The sequence below is a fragment of the Onychostoma macrolepis genome, unplaced genomic scaffold (assembly GCF_012432095.1).
Source record: "Onychostoma macrolepis isolate SWU-2019 unplaced genomic scaffold, ASM1243209v1 Scaffold300, whole genome shotgun sequence".
Lineage (NCBI taxonomy): Eukaryota > Metazoa > Chordata > Actinopteri > Cypriniformes > Cyprinidae > Onychostoma > Onychostoma macrolepis.
The window spans coordinates 1-5,998 of NW_026704821.1; the positions used below are offsets into that span (position 1 = coordinate 1).

Below are 5,998 nucleotides of genomic sequence, written 5' to 3' on the forward strand. Positions count from 1 at the left end.
TTTTGTTGCAATTTCTAACAATAATAGTATTATGTAGTTAGGTATTTTATTTTATTATAGCAGTGGTTGCCGTTTATTGAGATCTCTCACCTGAGGTCTCGGGTCTTCCACTAACGAGCTGATCGTCGGATCAGGTTTGTTTGATTAAAGGGATCATCTAAAACATTGGCTCTCAATTGAAGTCCTGGGCGCCATTTGCATGTCTCCCTTATATAACACACCGATTGAGATCACCAACTCGTTGGGAGAGAACTAATGAGCTGATGATCTCAATGAGAGGATAGGGAGGGAGGGAGGGAGGGAGGGAGGGAGGTGGGTTGGGTTGGGATGGGATGGGAATTCCGGGATCGGGGTTGGGAATGCGAATCCTTTGATAGGGGTGGGGTCACCGTTGATGAGGATGGTCGAGAGGAAATGGTAGCCCTGACTGGCAGCTTGAGTCTTCATACTTACCTGGCAGGAGACACCATGATCAGAAGGCGGTTCACCCAGAGGCGAGGCTCGGCCATTGCACTCGGACGTGCTGACCCCTCAATTCCCCAAATGTGGGAATCTCGACTGCATAATTTATGGTAGTGGGGACTGCGTTCGCTCTCCCTGAAAAGCTGGTTAAATAAATCTTTTTGCTTTTGTGTCTTTGTTCTTGTTTAGCGTCTTTGTTTTCTTTTGTGTCTTTGTTCTTCTTTTCTTTGTTCTGGCTAGTCAGCGATCCAGAGGGTTGTACAGTCTGACGGTTCTGTCATATCGTGGCGTGTGTGAAAACAAAGTCGCTTGCGCTCTTCAAAGTCCGCCCCACCCTGATGGGCCATTTAGTTTCAATTTCTCACAGACCTCACTTTTCAAGTCGATCAGACTGACTGTTGCCCAACTGTAGCAGTTTTCATGCTTGTTTGGGTGTCCTTTCTATATCAGTATGCTTTTTCTTCGTCTCATGGCGCCACCAAGTGGCCACTGCCGGCGCCCTTTTCGCCTGACCACAGATTGGGCCCGTACATGGGTGTGCCGATTTGGGTGAAAGCGATCTCATTCCTTTCTCGAGTTATAGCCATTTTAGCAACCTCGGCCACCACGACCTGCGAGCGTTTTGAGGTCCCTCGCCAAGGAGAATGGAAATTTCCGCTTTTCTGCTGGATTATTGACAGTCAGACTCCAGAGAATCTTTCTGAGCCGCTTGGGCGGACTGGGCCAAATGCCTGGTGCTAGTTTGCAAAAGTAGGTTTTCGACAAAACCCAAAATAGCCGAAAATCTCGTCAGTGCGACGAGCCGATCCGAGACCTGCCTCTCGTTCGGCTCGAGCCAAGTTCGATGACATAAGGCACTTGGCTCTCGACAAGCCGTTTGGGAGTTAGGAAGCGATGCCGTACTTTCCGTCGCGGGCGGGGAGGGTGCTACCGTCCCCGGCGTTTCAGGTCTCTGTGACTGACGCGGCCTGGATGGGCGTGGCCGTTTCTGGCTTCCTCCCGCTGCGTCTCAGGGGTCGGCCTTTTGGCTAAGATCAAGTGTAGTATCTGTTCTTATCAGTTTAATATCTGATCGTCCCCTACCGGGGACTGCATATTAAATTGATTTTTGGATCACGGAGCTGGGCAGGGGCTTGCTCCGTCCACTCCTATTGCAGTGTCTCCAGGAGCGGTGTGCTTCCCCTTTTGGGGATTGCCGCTTTTGTGAAGAATAGCAGAGCAAATAAGGAGGGCCTTGCCTCGCCTCCACGGAGGTCTGGTCTATAAGCGGTCAAGTCACCTTTATTTACATAAGCGCTTTTAACAATACAGATTGTGTCAAAGCACTTAACAGTATCAAATTGGAAGACAGAATGTCAGTAATGTATGATGGTAAGATTAAACACTCAATTTTCAGTTAAAGGGCATTTCATTATTGAATTCAGACATGTCATTGTCTAGCTCAGTTTAGTTTAAATGGTATCTGTGCAATCAAATCGGCGATAATCGCTAGAAATTAAGCGTCCCCAACTGAGCAAGCCAGAAGCGACAGCGGACAAGGAACAAAACTCCCTCTGTGACAGAATGGAGAAAAAACCTGGGAGAAATCAGACTCCGTCGAGGCCTGTTCTCCTCTGGCCAGGCAAAACCCGCAGTTCAAAAGTTTATATTTCTATTTTGATTTTGTTGCAATTTCTAACAATAATAGTATTATGTAGTTAGGTATTTTATTTTATTATAGCAGTGGTTGCCGTTTATTGAGATCTCTCACCTGAGGTCTCGGGTCTTCCACTAACGAGCTGATCGTCGGATCAGGTTTGTTTGATTAAAAGGGATCATCTAAAACATTGGCTCTCAATTGAAGTCCTGGGCGCCATTTGCATGTCTCCCTTATATAACACACCGATTGAGATCACCAACTCGTTGGGAGAGAACTAATGAGCTGATGATCTCAATGAGAGGATAGGGAGGGAGGGAGGGAGGGAGGGAGGGAGGTTGGGTTGGGTTGGGATGGGAATTCCGGGATCGGGGTTGGGAATGCGAATCCTTTGATAGGGTGGGGTCACCGTTGATGAGGATGGTCGAGAGGAAATGGTAGCCCTGACTGGCAGCTTGAGTCTTCATACTTACCTGGCAGGGAGACACCATGATCAGAAGGCGGTTCACCCAGGCGAGGCTCGGCCATTGCACTCGGACGTGCTGACCCCTGCGAATTCCCCAAATGTGGGAATCTCGACTGCATAATTTATGGTAGTGGGGGACTGCGTTCGCTCTCTCCCTGAAAAGAGCTGGTTAAATAAATCTTTTTTGCTTTTGTGTCTTTGTTCTTGTTTACGTCTTTGTTTTCTTTTGTGTCTTTGTTCTTCTTTTCTTTGTTCTGGCTAGTCAGCGATCCAGAGGGTTGTACAGTCGAGCGGTTCTGTCATATCGGCGTGTGTGAAAACAAAGTCGCTTGCGCTCTTCAAAAGTCCGCCCCACCCTGATGGGCCATTTAGTTTCAATTTCTCACAGACCTCACTTTTCAAGTCGATCAGACTGACTGTTGCCCAACTGTAGCAGTTTTCATGCTTGTTTGGGTGTCCTTTCTATATCAGTATGCTTTTTCTTAGTCTCATGGCGCCACCAAGTGGCCACTGCGGCGCCCTTTTCGCCTGACCACAGATTGGGCCCGTACATGGGTGTGCCGATTTGGGTGAAACGATCTCATTCCTTTCTCGAGTTATAGCCATTTTAGCAACCTCGGCCACACGACCTGCGAGCGTTTTGAGGTCCCTCGCCAAGGAGAATGGAAATTTCCGCTTTTCTGCTGGATTATTGACAGTCAGACTCCAGAGAATCTTTCTGAGCCGCTTGGGCGGACTGGGCCAAATGCCTGGTGCTAGTTTGCAAAAGTAGGTTTTCGACAAAACCCAAAATAGCGAAAATCTCGTCAGTGCGACGAGCCGATCCGAGACCTGCCTCTCGTTCGGCTCGAGCCAAGATCCGATGACATAAGGCACTTGGCTCTCGACAAGCCGTTTGGGAGTTAGGGCGATGCCGTACTTTCCGTCGCAGGCGGGGAGGTGCTACCGTCCCCGGCGTTTCAGGTCTCTGTGACTGACGCGGCCTGGATGGGCGTGGCCGTTTCTGGCTTCCTCCCGCTGCGTCTCAGGGTCATCGCTTCTCGGCCTTTTGGCTAAGATCAAGTGTAGTATCTGTTCTTATCAGTTTAATATCTGATCGTCCCCTACCGAGGACTGCATATTAAATTGATTTTTGGATCCGGAGCTGGGCAGGCTTGCTCCGTCCACTCCCTTGTCGGCCTGGTATTGCAGTGTCTCCAGGAGCGGTGTGCTTCCCCTTTTCGGGGATTGCCGCTTTTTGTGAAGAATAGCAGAGCAAATAAGGAGGGGCCTTGCCTCGCCTCCCACGGAGGTCTGGTCTCGCAGCTAAGCGGTCAAGTCACCTTTATTTACATAGCGCTTTTAACAATACAGATTGTGTCAAAGCACTTAACAGTATCAAATTGGAAGACAGAATGTCAGTAATGTATGATGGTAAGATTAAACACTCAATTTTCAGTTAAAGGGCATTTCATTATTGAATTCAGACATGTCATTGTCTAGCTCAGTTTAGTTTAAATGGTATCTGTGCAATCAAATCGTGATAATCGCTAGAAATTAAGCGTCCCCAACTGAGCAAGCCAGGCGACAGCGACAAGGAACCAAAACTCCCTCTGTGACAGAATGGAGAAAAAAACCTGGGAGAAATCAGACTCCGTCGAGAGGGCCTGTTCTCCTCTGGCCAGGCAAAACCCGCAGTTCAAAGTTTATATTTCTATTTTGATTTTGTTGCAATTTCTAACAATAATAGTATTATGTAGTTAGGTATTTTATTTTATTATAGCAGTGGTTGCCGTTTATTGAGATCTCTCACCTGAGGTCTCGGGTCTTCCACTAACGAGCTGATCGTCGGATCAGGTTTGTTTGATTAAAGGGATCATCTAAAACATTGGCTCTCAATTGAAGTCCTGGGCGCCATTTGCATGTCTCCCTTATATAACACACCGATTGAGATCACCAACTCGTTAGGGAGAGAACTAATGAGCTGATGATCTCAATGAGAGGATAGGGAGGGAGGGAGGGAGGGAGGGAGGGAGGGTTGGGTTGGGTTGGGATGGGAATTCCGGGATCGGGGTTGGGAATGCCGAATCCTTTGATAGGGGTGGGGTCACCGTTGATGAGGATGGTCGAGAGGAAATGGTAGCCCTGACTGGCAGCTTGAGTCTTCATACTTACCTGGCAGGGAGACACCATGATCAAGAAGGCGGTTCACCCAGAGGCGAGGCTCGGCCATTGCACTCGGACGTGCTGACCCCTGCGAATTCCCCAAATGTGGGAATCTCGACTGCATAATTTATGGTAGTGGGGACTGCGTTCGCTCTCCCTGAAAGAGCTGGTTAAATAAATCTTTTTGCTTTTGTGTCTTTGTTCTTGTTTAGCGTCTTTGTTTTCTTTTGTGTCTTTGTTCTTCTTTTCTTTGTTCTGGCTAGTCAGCGATCCAGAGGGTTGTACAGTCTGACGGTTCTGTCATATCGGCGTGTGTGAAAACAAAGTCGCTTGCGCTCAATTTTTAGGAATAATATGTTGTAAAACCAGGCTTCTATAAAAACCTTCAGAATATATAGATGAGAACAAAACTGTAAATGTTTCAGTGTTTAGGTCATCATATGCCTTGTCAACATTATTTCTAACATACTTCATATAAAACCGATTAAGCTTAGTTAAACTACAAAACAGGATAATTTAAAACATCATTAAACTTCGATCCATATATTTTTATATATGCATTTATATTTAAATATGCTTGACATTGAGACCTATTTATTGATTATTTAAAAATTAAAGTTATTATATGCTCTTAAAAATAAAGGTTCTTTATTGGCATCATGGATTCGTTGAAGAACCTTTAACATCCATGGAATCTTTCCATTCCATAATGGAAAGTTCCTGGAGGGCCAGAGCCCTGCGGAGTTTAGATGCAACCCTAATTAAACACACCTGATCCAATCAAGTCCTTCAGGCTTATTTGAAAACTACATAGTTTGTGTGTTGGAGCAGGGTTGGAACTAAACTCTGCAGGGCTGCGGCCCTCCAGGAACTGAGTTTGACACCCCTGTTCTATGACACCACTCTGAAAATTCCTATTTGGAACCTTTATTTTTAAAATGCCCCTATTATGGATTTTTGAAAATTACCTTTCATGCAGTGTGTAACACAGCTCTAAGTGAATGAAAATATCCTGCAAAGTTTTAAATCTGAAAGTGCACCGTCTATAAAGTTATTGTCTGTTGTTGTTGTAAGAAGGAGTAGACTCTGAATAATTGAAACGAGTCGTTTTTAAAACGAATCTTAAACTGTTTCATGTTGACATCAATGTGAAACACTAGCATATTGCCCGTCCACTTTTTGCCACTAGGTGCCGCTTTTGGAGCGTTAAAAATAGCTGTTTTCCGGTAATGGCTGTACACAAAGAAGCAATGCTCACAGTCACAAAGACAAAGAGTTTGTCATTAATC

At 46.1% G+C, this 5,998-nt stretch overlaps 4 non-coding genes and 1 pseudogene across 4 annotated transcripts; all 5 read left to right on the forward strand.

The window, feature by feature from the left end:
* The first annotated feature begins 445 nt into the window (after nucleotides 1-445).
* LOC131535492 (U1 spliceosomal RNA) lies at nucleotides 446-600 on the forward strand (annotated as a pseudogene).
* Nucleotides 601-1,463: 863 nt separating this feature from the next.
* Nucleotides 1,464-1,648, forward strand: LOC131535494 (U2 spliceosomal RNA). The gene has a single exon (XR_009269643.1). It is a non-coding gene; the product is annotated as a U2 spliceosomal RNA (small nuclear RNA).
* A 915-nt stretch (nucleotides 1,649-2,563) lies between these two features.
* Nucleotides 2,564-2,723, forward strand: LOC131535491 (U1 spliceosomal RNA). Its single transcript, XR_009269641.1, has one exon. It is a non-coding gene; the product is annotated as a U1 spliceosomal RNA (small nuclear RNA).
* Nucleotides 2,724-3,596: 873 nt separating this feature from the next.
* On the forward strand, nucleotides 3,597-3,780 carry LOC131535493 (U2 spliceosomal RNA). Its single transcript, XR_009269642.1, has one exon. It is a non-coding gene; the product is annotated as a U2 spliceosomal RNA (small nuclear RNA).
* A 930-nt stretch (nucleotides 3,781-4,710) lies between these two features.
* On the forward strand, nucleotides 4,711-4,869 carry LOC131535490 (U1 spliceosomal RNA). The gene has a single exon (XR_009269640.1). It is a non-coding gene; the product is annotated as a U1 spliceosomal RNA (small nuclear RNA).
* The last annotated feature ends 1,129 nt before the right edge of the window (nucleotides 4,870-5,998 follow it).